General features: G+C 46.1%; 1 pseudogene; it reads left to right on the top strand.

Annotated features, from left to right (window-relative positions):
- The first annotated feature begins 4,486 nt into the window (after positions 1–4,486).
- On the top strand, positions 4,487–5,199 carry LOC136154313 (phosphoethanolamine/phosphocholine phosphatase-like; annotated as a pseudogene).
- Positions 5,200–15,788: the final 10,589 nt, after the last annotated feature.

The raw sequence follows: 15,788 nt of genomic DNA, 5'->3' as shown, positions 1-15,788 counted from the left end.
GTCTTTGTAGCTGAACATGAAGAATCTGTATATAGTCAGAAAAAACAAGACCTGGAGTTAACTGTGGCTCGGATCATCAGATTCACATAGCAAAATTCAGGCTTAACCTAAAAATGTGGTGAAAACTTCTAGACCAGTCAGGTACGACCTAAGGCAAATCCACTATGATGATGCAGCAGAAGCGACAAATGGATTCAAGGGATTAGAACTTGCAAACAGTGTGTCTGAAGAAGATGGACTGAGGTCTGTAATACTGTACAGGAGGCTGTGAACAAAACCATCCAAATGATAAAGAAAAGCAAGAAGGCAAAGTGGTAGGAGGCCTTACAAATAGCTAAAGAAAGAAGAGAAGCAAAGATCAAGGGAGAAAGGGACAGGTATCAAGCTAAATGCAGATTTCCAAAGAAAAGCATGGAGAGACAAGAAGGCCTTCTTCAATGAACAGTGTATAAAACTAGAAGAAAAAACAGAAGAGGAACTACTAGAGATCTCTTCAGGAAAATTGGAGATATTAAGGGAATATTTTTCCCAAAGATGCGCATAATAAAGGACAGAACCAGAAGAGACCTAGTAGATGCTGAAAAGATCAAGAAGATATGGAAAGAATATACAGAAGAACTGTACAAGAAAGATCTTAATGTACTGGATTACTGCGATGGTGTGGTCACCACCCAGAGCAACCTGTTCTGGAGAGTGAAGTCAAATGGGCCTTAAAGGGCACTGCTCTTAATAAAGCTAGTGGATGCGACAGAATTCCAGTAGAACTTCTCAAAACCCTAAAGGATGATGCCATCAAAGTGTTGCATTCAATATGCCAGCAAACGTGGAAGACCTAGCAGTGGCCACAGGACTGGAAAAAGTCAATCCACATCCCAATTCCCAAAAAGAGTAGCACCAGGAATGTGCTAACCATCAGACAATTGCACTCACCTGCCATGCTAGTAAGGAAATGCTTAAAATCTTGCATGCTAGGCTTCAGCATTATGCGAACCAAGACTATCCAGATGTCCAAGTTGGGTTTAGAAAAGGAAGAGAAACCAGAGATCAAGTTGTCAACATTCGCTGGATCATAGAGAAACCAAGGGAATTCCAGGAAAACATCTACTTCTGTTTCATCAACTATGCCAAAACCTTTGTGTGGATCATGATAAGCTGTGGAAAGCTCTTAGAGAGATGGGAATACCAGACCATCTTACCTGTCTCCTGAGAAACCTGTATGTGGGTCCAGAAGAAACACACACTGTATGGAACAACTGATTGGTCAGGATTGAGAAAGGAGTATGACAGGGCTGTCTGCTGTCACCCTGTTTGTTTAATCTATATGTTGAGCACATCATGAGAAGTGCGGGCTGGAAGATTTACAAGCTGGAATCAAGATAGGCAGGAGAAACCTCAACAACCTCAGATATGGGGATGATACCACTCTAATGGCAGAAAAGGAAGAGGAACTAAAGAGCCTCTTGATGAGGGTGAAGAAGGAGAGTGGAAAAAGCCAGCTTAAAACTAAATATTGAAAAGAAAAAGATCATGGCATCCCACCCTATTACATCATGACAATTAGAGGTGGGGGGGAAGGTGGAAATGGTGACAGCTTTCCTCCTCTTGGGCTCTAAAATCACTGCGGATGGTGACTGCAGCCATGAAATCAGAAGATGTTTGCTTCTTGGCAGGAAAGCTATGACAAACCTAGACAGTGTGTTGACAATCAGACACATTACTCTGCTGACAAAGATCCACATAGTCAAGGCTATGGTCTTCCCAGTGGGCATGTACGGTTGTGAGTGTTGGAGTGTAAAGAAGGTGGAGCACCAAAGAATCGATGCCTTCAAAGTGTGGTGCTGGAGAAGACTCCTGCGAGTCTCTTTGACAGCAAGGAATTCAAACCAGTCAATCTTAAGCGGAATCAACAATCCTCATTGGGAAGGAATGATGCTGAGCTGAAACTCCATTATTTTGGTCATTTGATATGTACAGCTGACTCATTGGAAAAGTCCCTGATGGTGGGAAGAATTGAGGGCAGTAGGAGAAGAGGGCATCAGAGCATGGGATGACTGGATGGCATCACCGATGCAATGGACATGAACTTAGGTAAACTTCGGGAGATGGTGAGGGACACGGAGGCCTGGCAAGCTGCAGCCCATGGGGTCGCCAAGAGTCAGACACGACTGTGCGGCTGAACATCAACAACAAACCCATATTCTTGAACAGTGATAAAAAGTAGAAATCATCTGCAGCAAAAAACAAAACTGTAGATAAAAGCAAACATGTGGAGGCGAAGTCAGTGAAGAAATCAAAGAGTAAATGATAATATACCTATAGGGAAATGAAAGGGAAAACACAAACCCTATGGAAGGCAGCAAAAGCAGTTCTAAGAGGGAATTTTGTAGCAATACAATCTTACCTCAGGAAACAAGAAAAACCTCAAATAAACAACCTAACCTTACACCTAAAGCAATGAGAGAAAAAGGAACAAAGAAAATGGAAAGTTAGCAGAAGGGTAGAAATCAAAGATCAGAGCAGAGATATAAGCAATAGAGATTAAGAAAGCAACAGATGAGATCAATGAAACTACTTTGACCACCTGATGTGAAGAACTGACTCATTGCAAAAGACCATGATGCTGGGAAAGATTGAAGGTGAGAGGAGAAGGGGACAACAGAGGATGAGATGATTGGAGAACATCCCTGACTCGATGGACAGGAGCTTGAGTAAGCTCCAGGAGTTGGTGACGGACAGGGAAACCTGGCATGCTGCAGTCCATGGGGTTGCAAATAGTCAGACACAACTGAGTGACTGAACTGAAGTGAATAAAACTAAAAGCTGGTTCTTTGAAAGGATAAGCAAAATTGATAGACCCTTTGCCAGATCCATCAAGAATAAAAGGGAGGGGGGATGGGGGGCAAGTGGAGGGGACGGCCCAGACGCACGTCATCCTCGGCCCCTCCGGACTGGAGGGACTCGTGAGAGCCGAAGCCCAGAAATCCGGGGGTGGATAAGACACCGCATCCCCTCCAATTCCCGTAAGCACCCCTTGCTCCATCCTGAGCCCAAACACCTCAGCTAGCCCGTGTACCCCTACTCTTCACACTCCAAACTCAGCCGGGACAGACCTCTGCCGCCGCCGCTTCCCACCCGGCTGGAAAAGCTCAGAGGTCCTGTCCCCCTTTCCTCTGAGAGACACTATTTGCTGACCACAAGAGGATTCAGTCACTCAGGAGAAAGCTTCCAGAGCTTTGGCCACAACTAGATTCCTAGACTACAAATGCTTAGGGAAAAGGCTGAAACCCACATTCCATGTGTAGCCAGGGAGTGGGGACAGATGGGGTGCCTCAAGATGGAGGGAGCCCTTCCTCTGACTGGTGCCCTGCTCCTGCAAAGTCCCAGTCTCTCTCTTGAGAAGCTGTTGATTTTCCTTGCTGTCCTGGGATGGTCTGGGGAGAGTCACCTTGACAAAGTCAGAGGGGTACCCAGTGTCAACCCACTCTCACCACCAGAGGGCAGCAGCCAGCCAGACGTTTGCTCCTGCCCCTGTCTAGTCTGGCTCGCAGTAGTGGTCCAGATGTGTCCCAGCTGCATCTAGTTTCTCATTTAAACCCAGGGTGGAGGGGAGCAACTGGGAGTTGTAGGTTTGAAGCAGCATTGGTGAAGGCCCCAGGAAGCCAAATCCTGTCCCCAAAGTCACATAGCAAAATCTGGCAGAAATATCAACCTGACTCTTGGTGGACTGCCAGTCTCTAGAAGCACCACTGAGTGAGACAGTCCTAGATCACCTGTGGTACCCAGGGGTCCTAGCCCTTCAGCTGCAGTGGATGCCCAGCCCTGGGCATCTGCCTCTTCCCTTTTGAGGACAGAGCGCAGGCAAGGCTGTGACCAAGTGTTCATGAACCAGGCTTTGCCCAATAGAAACATGGTAGCCTTGGGCAAGTTATTTAATCTCTCGAGTCCTTTTCATCTGCTGGATCCATGGAATTGTGTTGAGCAAGGACAGAATATGAGTGAAGCTGATTTGTAAGCCATGATGTACCATACACAAGAAAAGGGCAATGAACATATAGAGAAAAAAACACTGGTCTCAGACTCTGAGATCTGGTTTTGAGGTCTGTCTCTGCCATATATAGTGGGTGATGTTTGCACAAGTTGGTTACCCTTTCTAGGTCTTCAATAATATCTGTAACCTTTCTAGCATCATGAGGGATTGTTAAGAGGATGCCTAGCAAGGGCCTTGTGGTCCTTAGCTTATTTGATGGGCTGTTTTTACTGAGCGGATCCTGGGGCTCAGGAGAGGGGATAGGATCAGGTGGATGTTAGTGGTGGAAACAAAGCCACCTGGCTGGGCACCCTCACATGGACCTTGTATGGTGGTCAGGAGCTCTGGACCGACAGCTGGAGGCCAACAATCCCTACAGGTGGTGCTCAGGATGATGTACTGACAGTGAGCGGGTGGTTTCCAGTTGCTGGCCTCTGATGCCTGTCTAGGGACAGCGGGATGGCTGCGCAGGGCTCGCCGCGCTTCCTCCTGACCTTCGACTTTGATGAGACTATCGTGGACGAAAACAGTTCCCAGAGAGCCTGCGTGCCACCTATCGCGAAGGCTTCTACAACGAGTACATGCAGCGCGTCTTCCAGTACCTGGGTGACCAGGGCGTGCGGCCATGAGACCTGCGCGTGGTCTACGAGTCCATCCCGCTGTCGCCCGGCATGGGCGAAATGCTGCAGTTTGTGGCCAAGCAGGGTTCCTGCTTTGAGGTTATTCTCATCTCAGATGCCAACACCTTTGGCGTGGAGAGCGCGCTGCGCGCCGCCGGCCACCAAGGCCTGTTCTGCCGCATCTTCAGCAACCCTGCAGGGCCCGACGCTCGGGGGCTGCTGGCGCTGCAGCCCTTCCACTCACACAGCTGCGCGCGCTGCCCAGCCAACACGTGCAAGCACAAGGTGCTCAGCGACTACCTGCGCGAGCGGGCCCACGACCGCGTGCACTTCCAGCGCCTTTCCTACGTGGGCGACGGCGCCAACGACTTCTGTCCCATGGGGCTGCAGGCCGGTGGCGATGTGGCCTTCCCGCGCCGCGGCTACCCCATGCACCGCCTTATCCAGGAGGCACAGAAGGCTGAGCCCAGATCCTTCCGCGCCAGCGTGGTACCCTGGAAAAATGCCACCGAAGTGCGCCTCCATCTGCAACAGGTGCTGAAGACGTGCTGAGGACGCGGCCTGCAGGGGGCGCCCAGCGGGAAGGGGGCCAGGGGGCTTGGGACAGGGAAAGACAAACCTAGTTTTATTAGTCCCTTTCCCTTTCGTTTTGGTGGGTCCCTCCAGGAATTTCGGGCATCCGGAGCTCGTCCATTTGGGGGCTGGAGGAGAGAGTTCGGAGCTGTCCCCGTCTATGCAGTTAACCCAGCTTGGCTGTCTCCCCCAGTTCCACTGCAAGCGAATCCTAGAGTTTGGCCCCACCAGGGTGGTGAGCAGACCCAAGCAGGCAGCAGTGTTTTCCAAAAATCTTGCCCCTTCCCAACTGGGGGGAAGAGGTTGCCTGGCAGGGTAGAGAAGGAACATCTCCCACTGTGTTGCATTAACTGTTGCCTTGGGCCGCATGATTTCCTTCCCCTAGACTTCTGTCAGGGGGACCCAGGTCCTGAAATTCCTCCCCCCGCCCCTTCAGCCCCAGACTCCCCGCGGAGAGGTGGTGCTCTCCACCGAAGCCAGTCTCAGGCCTAGTTCTTGCTTTACCTTCTGTGACCCTACACTACACTCCTGCCCCCCCCCCACCCCCACGCAAGCTGTCAGCGTCCCCACAGGAAGAAATCCCAGAGGGAACAATCGCCTCCTGGTGGTGGAATGAGGTAGCACACTGTCCAGGGCTCGGGTCCCACCAGCCAGGGACCTCAGAAAACGCGACCACGTCTCCTCCTCGCACCCCAGCCTCTTCTATGCAGCAAGAAACCAGGGACTGAACCAAAGTCGTCCCGCCGACTGGACCCTCTGAACCCCTCCCCTCCCGAATGGAACAGAAAGCCATGATGATTTAAAAGCAGAGCCAGTGAAAGCCAAAAGAAAAAAAAAAAAAAAAAAAGAATAAAGGGAGAGGGTTAAATTCAATAAAATTAGACATGGAGAAGTAACTTGCAAGTGATATCACAGAAATACACAGGATTCTAAGAGAATACAGGAAGCAAATATTTGCCAATGAAATGGACAACTTAGAAGTAATGGACCAATTATTCATTTCAGTTCAGTTCAGTCGCGCAGTCGTGTCTGACTCTTTGCAACCCCATGAATCACAGCACGCCAGTCCTCCCTGTCCATCACCAACTCCAAGAGTTGACTCAAACTCATGTCCATCGAGTCGGTGATGCCATCTCATTTTCTGTCGTCCCCTTCTCCTCCTGCCCCCAATCCCTCCCAGCATCAGGGTCTTTTCCAGTAAGTCAACTCTTCGCATGAGGTGACCAAAGTACTCGAGCCTCAGCTTCAGCATCAGTCCTTCCATGAACACCCAGGACTGATCTCCTTTAGGATGGCCTGGTTGGATCTCCTTGCAGTCGAAGGGACTCTCAAGAGTCTCCTCCAACACTACAGTTCAAAAGCATCAATTTTTCGGTGCTCAGCTTTCTTCACAGTCCAACTCTCACATCCATACATGACCACTGGAAAAACCATAGCCTTGACTAGATGGACCTTTCTTGGCAAAGTGATGTCTCTGCTTTTCAATATGCTATCGAGGTTGGTCATAACTTTCCTTCCAAGGAGTACGTGTCTTTTAATTTCATGGCTGCAGTCACCATCTGCAGTGATATTGGAGCCCCCCAAAATAGTCTGTCACTGTTTCCACTGTTTCCCCATCTATCTCCCAAGAAGTGATGGGACCAGATGGCATGATCTTAGTTTTCTGAATGTTGAGCTTTAAGCCAACTTTCTCACTCTCCACTTTCACGTTCATCAAGACGCTTTTTAGTTGCTCTTCACTTTCTGCCATAAGGGTGGTGTCATCTGCATATCTGAGGTTATTGATATTTCTCCCGGAAATCTTGATTCCAGCTTGTGCTTCTTCCAGCCCAGCATTTCACATGATGTATTCTGCCTGTAAGTTAAATAAGCAGGGTGACAATATACAGCCTCGACGTACTCCTTTTTCTATTTAGAACCAGTCTGTTATTCCATGTCCAGTTCTAACTGTTGCTTCTTGATCTGCATATAGAGTGGTACAATTTTCCAAGTATGAACCAGAGAGAAATAGAAACTACAAAGAAACACATCATATGTACTGAAATTGAAACTCTGATTTAAATTTTCCATAAAACAGAAGGCCAGGACCAGATGACTTCAGAGGCAAATTCCGTCAGGCATTTGGTGAAGAGTCAATACCTATCCTTCAGAAACTATTCCAAAAACTTGCAGAGGAGAGAACACTCCTCAAACTCATCCTATGAGGCCACCATCACCCTGATACCACAAGCAGACAAATATACCACCAAAAAAGAAAGTTACAGGGCAATATTAATGATGAACATAGGCACAAAATTCTCAACCAAACAGTAGCAAACCAAATCCAGCAAGACATTAAAAGGACCACATAGCATGATCAAGTGGGATTCATCCAAGTGATGCAAGAATTTTTCAATATCCACAAATCCATAGATCTCAATAGATGCAGAGAAAGCTTTAGAAAAATGTCCAACATCCATTTGTGATAACTCTCCAGAAAGTGGGCATAGAGGGGCCCTATCTGAACATTAAAAAGGCCACATTTCACAAACCTACCGATAACATCATACTCAATAGTAAAAAGAAGAAAGCATTTCTTCTAAGATCAGGAAGAAGAGAAGGATGGCCACTCTCACCACTTTTATTCAATATAGTAAGGAAGATCTAACCACAGCAATCAGAGAGAAAGAAATAAATGAATCCAAGTTGGAAAGGAAATAAAGCTGTCACTGCTTGCAGTTTGCATGATACTGTGCATAGAAAATCTTAAAGATGCTGCCAGAAAACTATTAGAGCTCATCGATGAATTCAGTAAAGCTGCAGGATACAAAATGAATGCACAGAAATCTCTTGCATTTTCATATGCTAACAATGAAATTTCAGAAAGAGAAATTAAATAAACAATCCCCCTTACCATCCCATCAAAAAGAATAAAATGCCAAGGAATAAACCTAAGGAGACCAAAGAGCTGTACTCACAAATCTATAAGATGCATGCACCCCAATGTTGGTTGCAGCACTATTTACAACTGCCAAGACACGGTAGCTACCTAAATATCCATCGACAGAGGAATGGATAAAGAATATGTGGTACACATATACAGCAGAATATTACTTAACCATAAAAAGAATGAAATAATGCCACTTGGGGCAACATGGATGGACGTAGTGATTGCCATACTGAGTGCAGAAAGTCAGAAAGAGTAACACAAATGTCCCTTACATGTGGAACCTAAAATGTTGTACAAATGAACTTATTAAATAAATGGAAACAGACTTTGAAAACATGATTACCAAAAGGGAAAGGCAGAGGTAGGAAAGGGATAAAGATCCTAATCTATAACATCCTAATGAGAGATGTTCAAGATGATGTAAACAGACGGAAAGAAATATTATATGCTTGTGAGGGCAAACATGTACAACTAGCCTCTGCTTTACACTTCCTAAGGAAGGAGGCAACTGGGCTTGAGTCCAGGTATTTACAGTCAGTCTCCAGCTTGCACTCTGAAATAGAACGAATAAGAGTAACTGGGTAAATAGTCAGGCTTTGTTTCCTGAGGACAATGTAAGATAACAGCTCTGGCAGAGACAGAGGGGCTACTCTCTGTTTGAGTAAAACATCAAGAGGTCACATATGTCCCGTTCTCAGGGCAGGAGAGACACTGCACATGGGAAGAAAGGCTCCTTGGGGGTCAAAAACAAAGGGGCCCCACCCCATAATGTGTGATGCCACGTCTCCCCCATAGGTCTCCGGGCTGGCATGCATCTGGGAATAGAGATGCTCATGCATGTTGGGGAGGGTCCTAGGACAGGTCAGGTGTGAGAAAAGAAACAAGATAACTGGCCAAACCTAAACAAAGACCCAAAAGGACTGTCCTATAAAAATGACTTAACTGCCTCTTACTGCACTTCTCCTCAGTAGGACAGATGCCCACACCTTTTCTCTCCAAGTGTGTATCATTGCCTTCTCTGTCTTAACTAAACAAACTGTTTCTCTGTGTGCTCTCCTACTTGTTGTGCTGTGTCTCTAACAATAAACTCTGTACCTCTTTTTTTTTTTTTTTTTTTAACAGATTTTGCCTCCTTGAGAAATGCATTTTTCAAAGGGGCAAACTTAAAGCCACAGCTCACTGCTGCCTCTCTGACATCCCTTGGATTGGAAGAATCAATATTGGCAGAATGGCTATACAACCCAATGCAACCTACTGATGCTATTGAATCCCTATCAAATTACCAATGGTATTTTTCACAGAACTAGATCAAACATTCCCAAAGATGGTTTGCAGACACAAAAGACCATCAATCGCCAGAGCAATCCTGAGCGAGAAAAATGGAGCTGGAGGAATCAGGCTCCTGGACTTCAGACAATACTACAAAGGTACAGTCATCAAAACAGTATGTACTGGCAGAAAAACAGAAATACTGATCAAACGAACAGGATAGAAAGCCCAGAAATAAACCCATGCGCCTATGGTCAATTAATCTCTGACAAAGGAGGCAAGAACATACCAATGAGAAAAGACAGTCACTGCAGTAAGTGGTGCTGGGAAAACAGCTGCACAGAAAAGAATGAAATTAGAACACTCTCTAACATCATACACAAAAATAAATTAAAAATGGATTAAAATCTAAATCTAACACAAGACACTATGAAACTCTTAGAGGAAAACACATGCAGAACACACTTTGACATAAATTACAGCAATATGATTTTGCATCCACCTCCTAGAGTAATGAAAATAAAAACGAAAATAAACAAGTGGGGCCTAATTAAACTTAAAAGCTTTTGTACAGCAAAGGCGGTGGGGCGAGGGGCTGGGGGAGACTATAGACAAGATGAAAAGACAACCCTTAGGATGGGAGAACTCTTAGGACTTGCCCTGTTAACATCTTTCATATATAACATACACCAGTGTCAACTGTAGTTATCATGTTGTACGTTACAGCTCTCGTACTTATTTGTCTAATAACTGGACGTGTGTCCGTTTGGCCCACTTTTGTCCAATTCCCCTCCCCCACACCTACCCTTTGGTAAGTGCAAAGCTTATCTCTTTTCCTCCGCATCCTTGTTTGTTTGCTTGCTTGTCTGTTTTGAACCATAATTGACCTACAACACTATGTTAGCTCCTGGTATACAATACCGTGATTCTATCCATTTCAAAATGTTCAACACTGTAATTCCGGTTATGATATGCCACCAAACAAGGATAGGGCATAGTTATTGACTCTGTTCCCTACACTATGCCTGTCTCTTTTTCTATCTGATTGCTTTAATCTGCTGACCTCTTAAGGTTAAATCCATATTAACCACCCCCCATTTTTACTCCTCTCCTCGCGTTTACTGTTTCTGACATCATATTGTTCATCTTTTTCTTCTGTATATCCCTTAACTAAGGGGCTTCCCTGGTGGCTCAGTGGCCAAGAATTTGCCTGCCAATGCAGGAGACATGGGTTCAACCCCTGGTTCGGGGAGGTCCCCTGGAGAAAGAAATGGCAACCAAATCCAATATACTTGCCTGGAGAATCCCATGGACAGAGGAGCCTGGCGGGCTAGGTCCATGGGGTTTTCAAAGACTCGGACATGACTTAGCAACTAAACAATAGCAATGCTCCCTTAACTACTCACTGTGGATACAGATGATTTTACTACTTTTGTCTTTTAACCTTCCCATTAGCTTTGTAAGTGATTGATGTGCTACCTTTACTGCATATTTGCCTTTACCAGTGAGCTTTCTCCTCTCATCATTTTCATGTTTCTAGTTGCGTCTTTTCTTTTTTGCTTGGAGAAGTCCTCTTGACATTTCCTGTAAAGCTGGTTTGGTGATGCTGGACTCTTGTAGCTTTCTCCTGTCTGTCAAACTTTGACCTCTCCTTCAAATCTGAGTGACAGTCTTCACAGTAGTGTCTTCTTGGTTGTAGGCTTTTCTCTTTACCGTTTCACATATATCATGCCACTCCCTTCTGGCCTGCAGTGTTTCTGCTGAAAAATCCCTTGTTTGTAACGTGTTGCTTTTCCCTTGCTGCTTTTAATACCCCTCTGTAGCTTTACTTTTTGCCATTCTGATTACAATGTGTTTTGGTGTGGTTTTCTTTCTGTGTAGGGCTCTCTGTGTTCCAGTACCTGGATACCCACGTCTTTTGCCAGGTTAGCAAAGTGTTCGGCTAGTGTGTCTCCACATATGCTCGCTGCCCCTTTCTCTCTTTCTCCTCCTGCTGGGACCCTTAGAATTCAAATGTCTCTATGCTTGACCTGGTCCCAGAGGTCTCTGAAACTGTCCTCATCTCTGTTTATTCTTCCTTTTTATCTGTTCAGCTTCAGTGATTTCCACTATTCTGTCTTCCAGCTTCATGATCCGTTCCTCTGTGTCTTCTCACCTACAATTGAAGTATATTTTTATTTCACTTATTGTACTCTTCATCTCCGTTTGGTTCTCCTTTAGATTCTCTGTTCTTGGTTCTTTTCAAACTTTTTTTAATTGTAGGATAATTGCTTTAAAATATTATGTTGGCTTCTGACATACATCAACATGAATCAGCCATAGGTATACATATATCCCCTCCCAGTTGAACCTCCTTCCCAGCTCCCACTCCACCCCACCCCATCCATCTAGGTGGTCACAGAGCACCAGGTTTGAGTTCCCTGCATCATAGAGCAAATTCCCAATGGCTACTGGTTTTTCATATGGTAATGTATGTGTTTCGATGCTACTCTCTCCATTTGTCCCACCCACTCCTTCCCCCACTGCATTCACAAGTCTGTTCTCTATGTCTGTGTCTCCACTGCAGCCCTGCCAATAGGTTCGTCAGTACCACCTTTCTAGATTCCATACATATGTGTTAATATACGATAATTGTTTCTCTCTTTCTGAGTTACTTCACTCTGCATAATAGGCTCTAGATTCATCCACCTCAATAGAACTGACCCAAATGTGTTTCTTTTTATGGCTGAGTGTTGGTCCACTGTATATATGTACCACAACTTCTTTATCCATTCATCTGTAGATGGTCATCTGAGTTGCTTGCATTTCCTCGCTGTTATGAATAGTGCTGCAGTGAACACTGGCATACATGTGTCCTTTTCCATTATGGAATCATCAGGGTACGTGCCCACTAGTGGGATTGTCGGCCCTTAGGGTTGTTTATTCCTAGTTTTTTCAAGGACTCTCCATACTGTTCTCCAGTGGCTGTATCATTTACATTCCCACCAACAGTGCAAGAGGGTTCGATTTTCTCCACATCATTTCTAGCGTGTATTGTTTGTAGATATCCTGATGACGGCCACTCTGACCGGTGTGAGGTGATACCTCGTCATAGTTTTGATTTACATTTTCTAATAATGAGTGCGGGGAGAAACAGCAATAACCTCAGGTACCCAGACGACACCACCCTTATGGCACACAGTGAAGAGGAACTAAAGAGCCTCTTGATGAAGGTGAAAGAGAAGAGTGAAATAACTGGTTTAAAACTCAACATTCGAGAAATGAAGATCATGGCATCTGGTCCCATCACTTCATGGCAAATAGATGAGGAAACAACGGAAACAGTGACAGACTTTATTTTCCTGGGCTCCAAACTCACTGTGAACGGTGACAGCAGCCAAAAAACATACTTGCTCCTTGGAAGAAAAGCAAAGACAAACCTAGACAGCAGAGCATATTAAAAAGCAGAGACATTACTTTGCCTACAAAAGTCCTTGTAATCAAAGCTATGGTTTCTCCAGCAGTCATGTAGGGACGTGAGAGCTGGACAAGAAAAAAGGCTGAGTGCCGAAGAATTGATGCCTTTGAAGTGTGGTGCTGGAGAAGACTCTTGAGAGTCCCTTGGACAGCAAGGAGATCAATCCAGTCAAGCCAAAGGAAAATCAACCCTGCACATTCACTGGAAGGACTGATGCTGAAGCTGAAGCTCCAATACTCTGGCCAGCTGATGTGAAGAGCCGACTCATTGGAAAAGACCCTGATGCTGGGAAAGATTGAAGGCAGGAGGAGAAGGGGATGACAGAGGATCAGGTGTTTGGATGGCATCACTGACTCAATGGACATGAGTCTGAGCACACTCTGGGAGACGGTGAAGGACAGGGAAGCCTGGCGTGCTGATGTCCATGGGTGGCAAAGAGTGGGACACGACTGAGCTACTAAACAACAATAAATTCTATTGCATATAATCCTGCAAGCCTAAAACATTCTTGTCTCCCCACTATGAATCAAAATCAAATGAATAAGCATAGCCTCCTGCTGACGTAGCTAGCGCTCGCTCCTACATTGCTGGCTAGGGGGTCCTAGGTGTCCCAAAGTTCACCTTGTCCTGCTGGTGAGTGTGGCTGTTTCTGGGGGCAGCTGGCTGACATGCCAGGGTGACTTGAGGCTGGTTTGTCCTGCCGTTGACTGGGTTTGGGGCCCAGGGTGTCCTGGGGCTAGTGCCAGCTCACTGGTGGGTGGAGCTCTGTTTCTGTTCCTGGGTCTCTAGCTGCAGGGCTGGTCTCAGTTCACTGTTGGGTGGGGCCAGTTCCCCACATGGCTGCCTGTGGGATCCTAGATGTCCCAAAGGGGGCTTCCACACACTGCAGTGTGGGGACAGATTGCAGAGCTGCTGGCTGAGAGCTCCAAAGTGTCCCAGACCTGGTGTCGACTTGCTGGTACACTGTGCTGGGACTCAGTGGCTCTCGGGGCTGGGGTGGGCCTGCTGGTGGGTGACCTATTTCCTGTAATGCAGGCTGCAGGGCTGGAGTTACTCCGCTTGCTGTTGTCTGCCTGCTGGTGTGTGGAGCTGGTTCTTGGGTTCCCTGGCTTCAGGGCTCTGGAGGGGTCCAGGAGTTGGTGTTTTGGGCCATTGGTGGCTGGGGCTGGGTCCAGGGCATCCTAGGGCTGTTGCCTACCCACTGATGGGTATAACTGGTCCTGGGGCTAGTGATGACCTGCTGTGGGCAGGAACTAGGTCCCAGGGTCTCTGACTGCAGGACCCTGGAGTCCTGGCTTAATGCCTTCTTACTGGTGTATAGGGCCAGTGTGGTATGTCAGGGCCTCTGATTGACAGGTCCAGCTCCAGGGACTCTTAAGACAGCAGGCATGCTTGTGGGTGGGGCTGCACCTCTGCCTGGCTAGTAGCTTGTCCTGCCCCAGTATTATTGCCTACAGGCTGATGGGTAGGTCTGGGCACTGGTGCTAGTAAGTAGAGGGAGGATTCCAAAACGGCAGTGGCTAGTGCCAGTGTCCACGTGGTGGAAGGAGCGCCACAGAATGGCTGCTTCCAGGGTCGATGCCCCCAGGGTGAGTCCAGCTGCCTCTTGCTTCTCTGGGAGGCTCTCCAAGATCAGCAGCTGCCTCTGACCCAGGCTCCCTTCAAATTATTGCTTCAGCCCTGGTTCCTGGAGCATGTGAGACTTTATATGCCCCCTTTAAGAGTGGAGTCTATTACCCACGGCTCTCTGGCTCTCCCAAAATTAAGCCCTGCCGGCTTGAAATCCAAAAGCTCTTGCAGATCCTCTTCATGTGAAAAAATACAATTTCATTAGGAAAAATATACAAAGTACTACTACACAGAATAATCATGAATCTCACAAATTTAACATAGATTGAAAACCCAAGAAGGAACATAGATATATTTAACACTTCCATTCATATAACTGTAAGTAGCTGTCAGCACTAACTCACAACATTATATGTGTGTGTGTGTGTGTGTGTGTGTGTGTGTGTGTGTGTATATTTGTATGTATATATTGTAAAATCTTTGAGGAAAAGGGAAGAAAGGATGACACAAAAGGAAGAGTGTACCTATTCTCCTTGAAGAAGGAATGGGGCTAAGATAAGACAGGGCAACTCTAGGAGTGTTGGGGGTAGCCGACACTATCCCTTTCTGTGACTTGGGGATATACACTTCATAATCAATTATTAAACTCAACGCATATATTGTGACTTTTTCTCTATCTATCTTACGTTTCACTATAATTGGAGAAAAATATAATGCCTAAGGAAATAACATCCCAGTGTAAGATATTGTAAATATGTTCTAAGCAGAAGTACAACCAAAGTTACTTTCTTTGTTTATAACATCTCTAACTGAGCTTAGTAATCTTATGTCATCTACATTAATAGCTATAATTTTGAGAACTCATACCTTTTTAATAATAAAGTGATGCTTACATAATGATAATATCAATCTCACTTTTTAATAAATAGTTCATATTTGGGTAGTACATTATCATTCAGAATTTAATTGTGAACTTGTGCTGAAACTCACAGAAGTGATGTACTTGGATACAATTTCTCAGAGACTTCTCCCCTCCCCATCCACTTCCTCTCAGAGGGGGAGCACCAAGAACCTGAGAAAAAGAAATGAAGGCAAAAAACCCAGAGCGCTGTGTCTGCATTGTAATACACCGATTTGACAAGCCGAGGGCAGTATGGTTTAAGGCTGTTTGTGGGAAGGGCCAGATGCCATGCCTTTGGAGTCCCTCCTGTTCTTTGTGATTAGTCTATGAAGCCCTGAGACTGAAGAGCTTATTTGTACCAATATGGTGGTGATGGTGCTGGTGCTGGTGGTTGGATGGGCGGCATCTCCCTTGCCCGTTTGGCACTTCTATCTTAACACCAG

This window comes from Muntiacus reevesi, chromosome X (genome assembly GCF_963930625.1).
Source record: "Muntiacus reevesi chromosome X, mMunRee1.1, whole genome shotgun sequence".
NCBI lineage: Eukaryota > Metazoa > Chordata > Mammalia > Artiodactyla > Cervidae > Muntiacus > Muntiacus reevesi.
The sequence above is the reverse complement of the archived record's forward strand: the minus strand, read 5'-3'. Positions and strand labels throughout refer to the sequence as shown.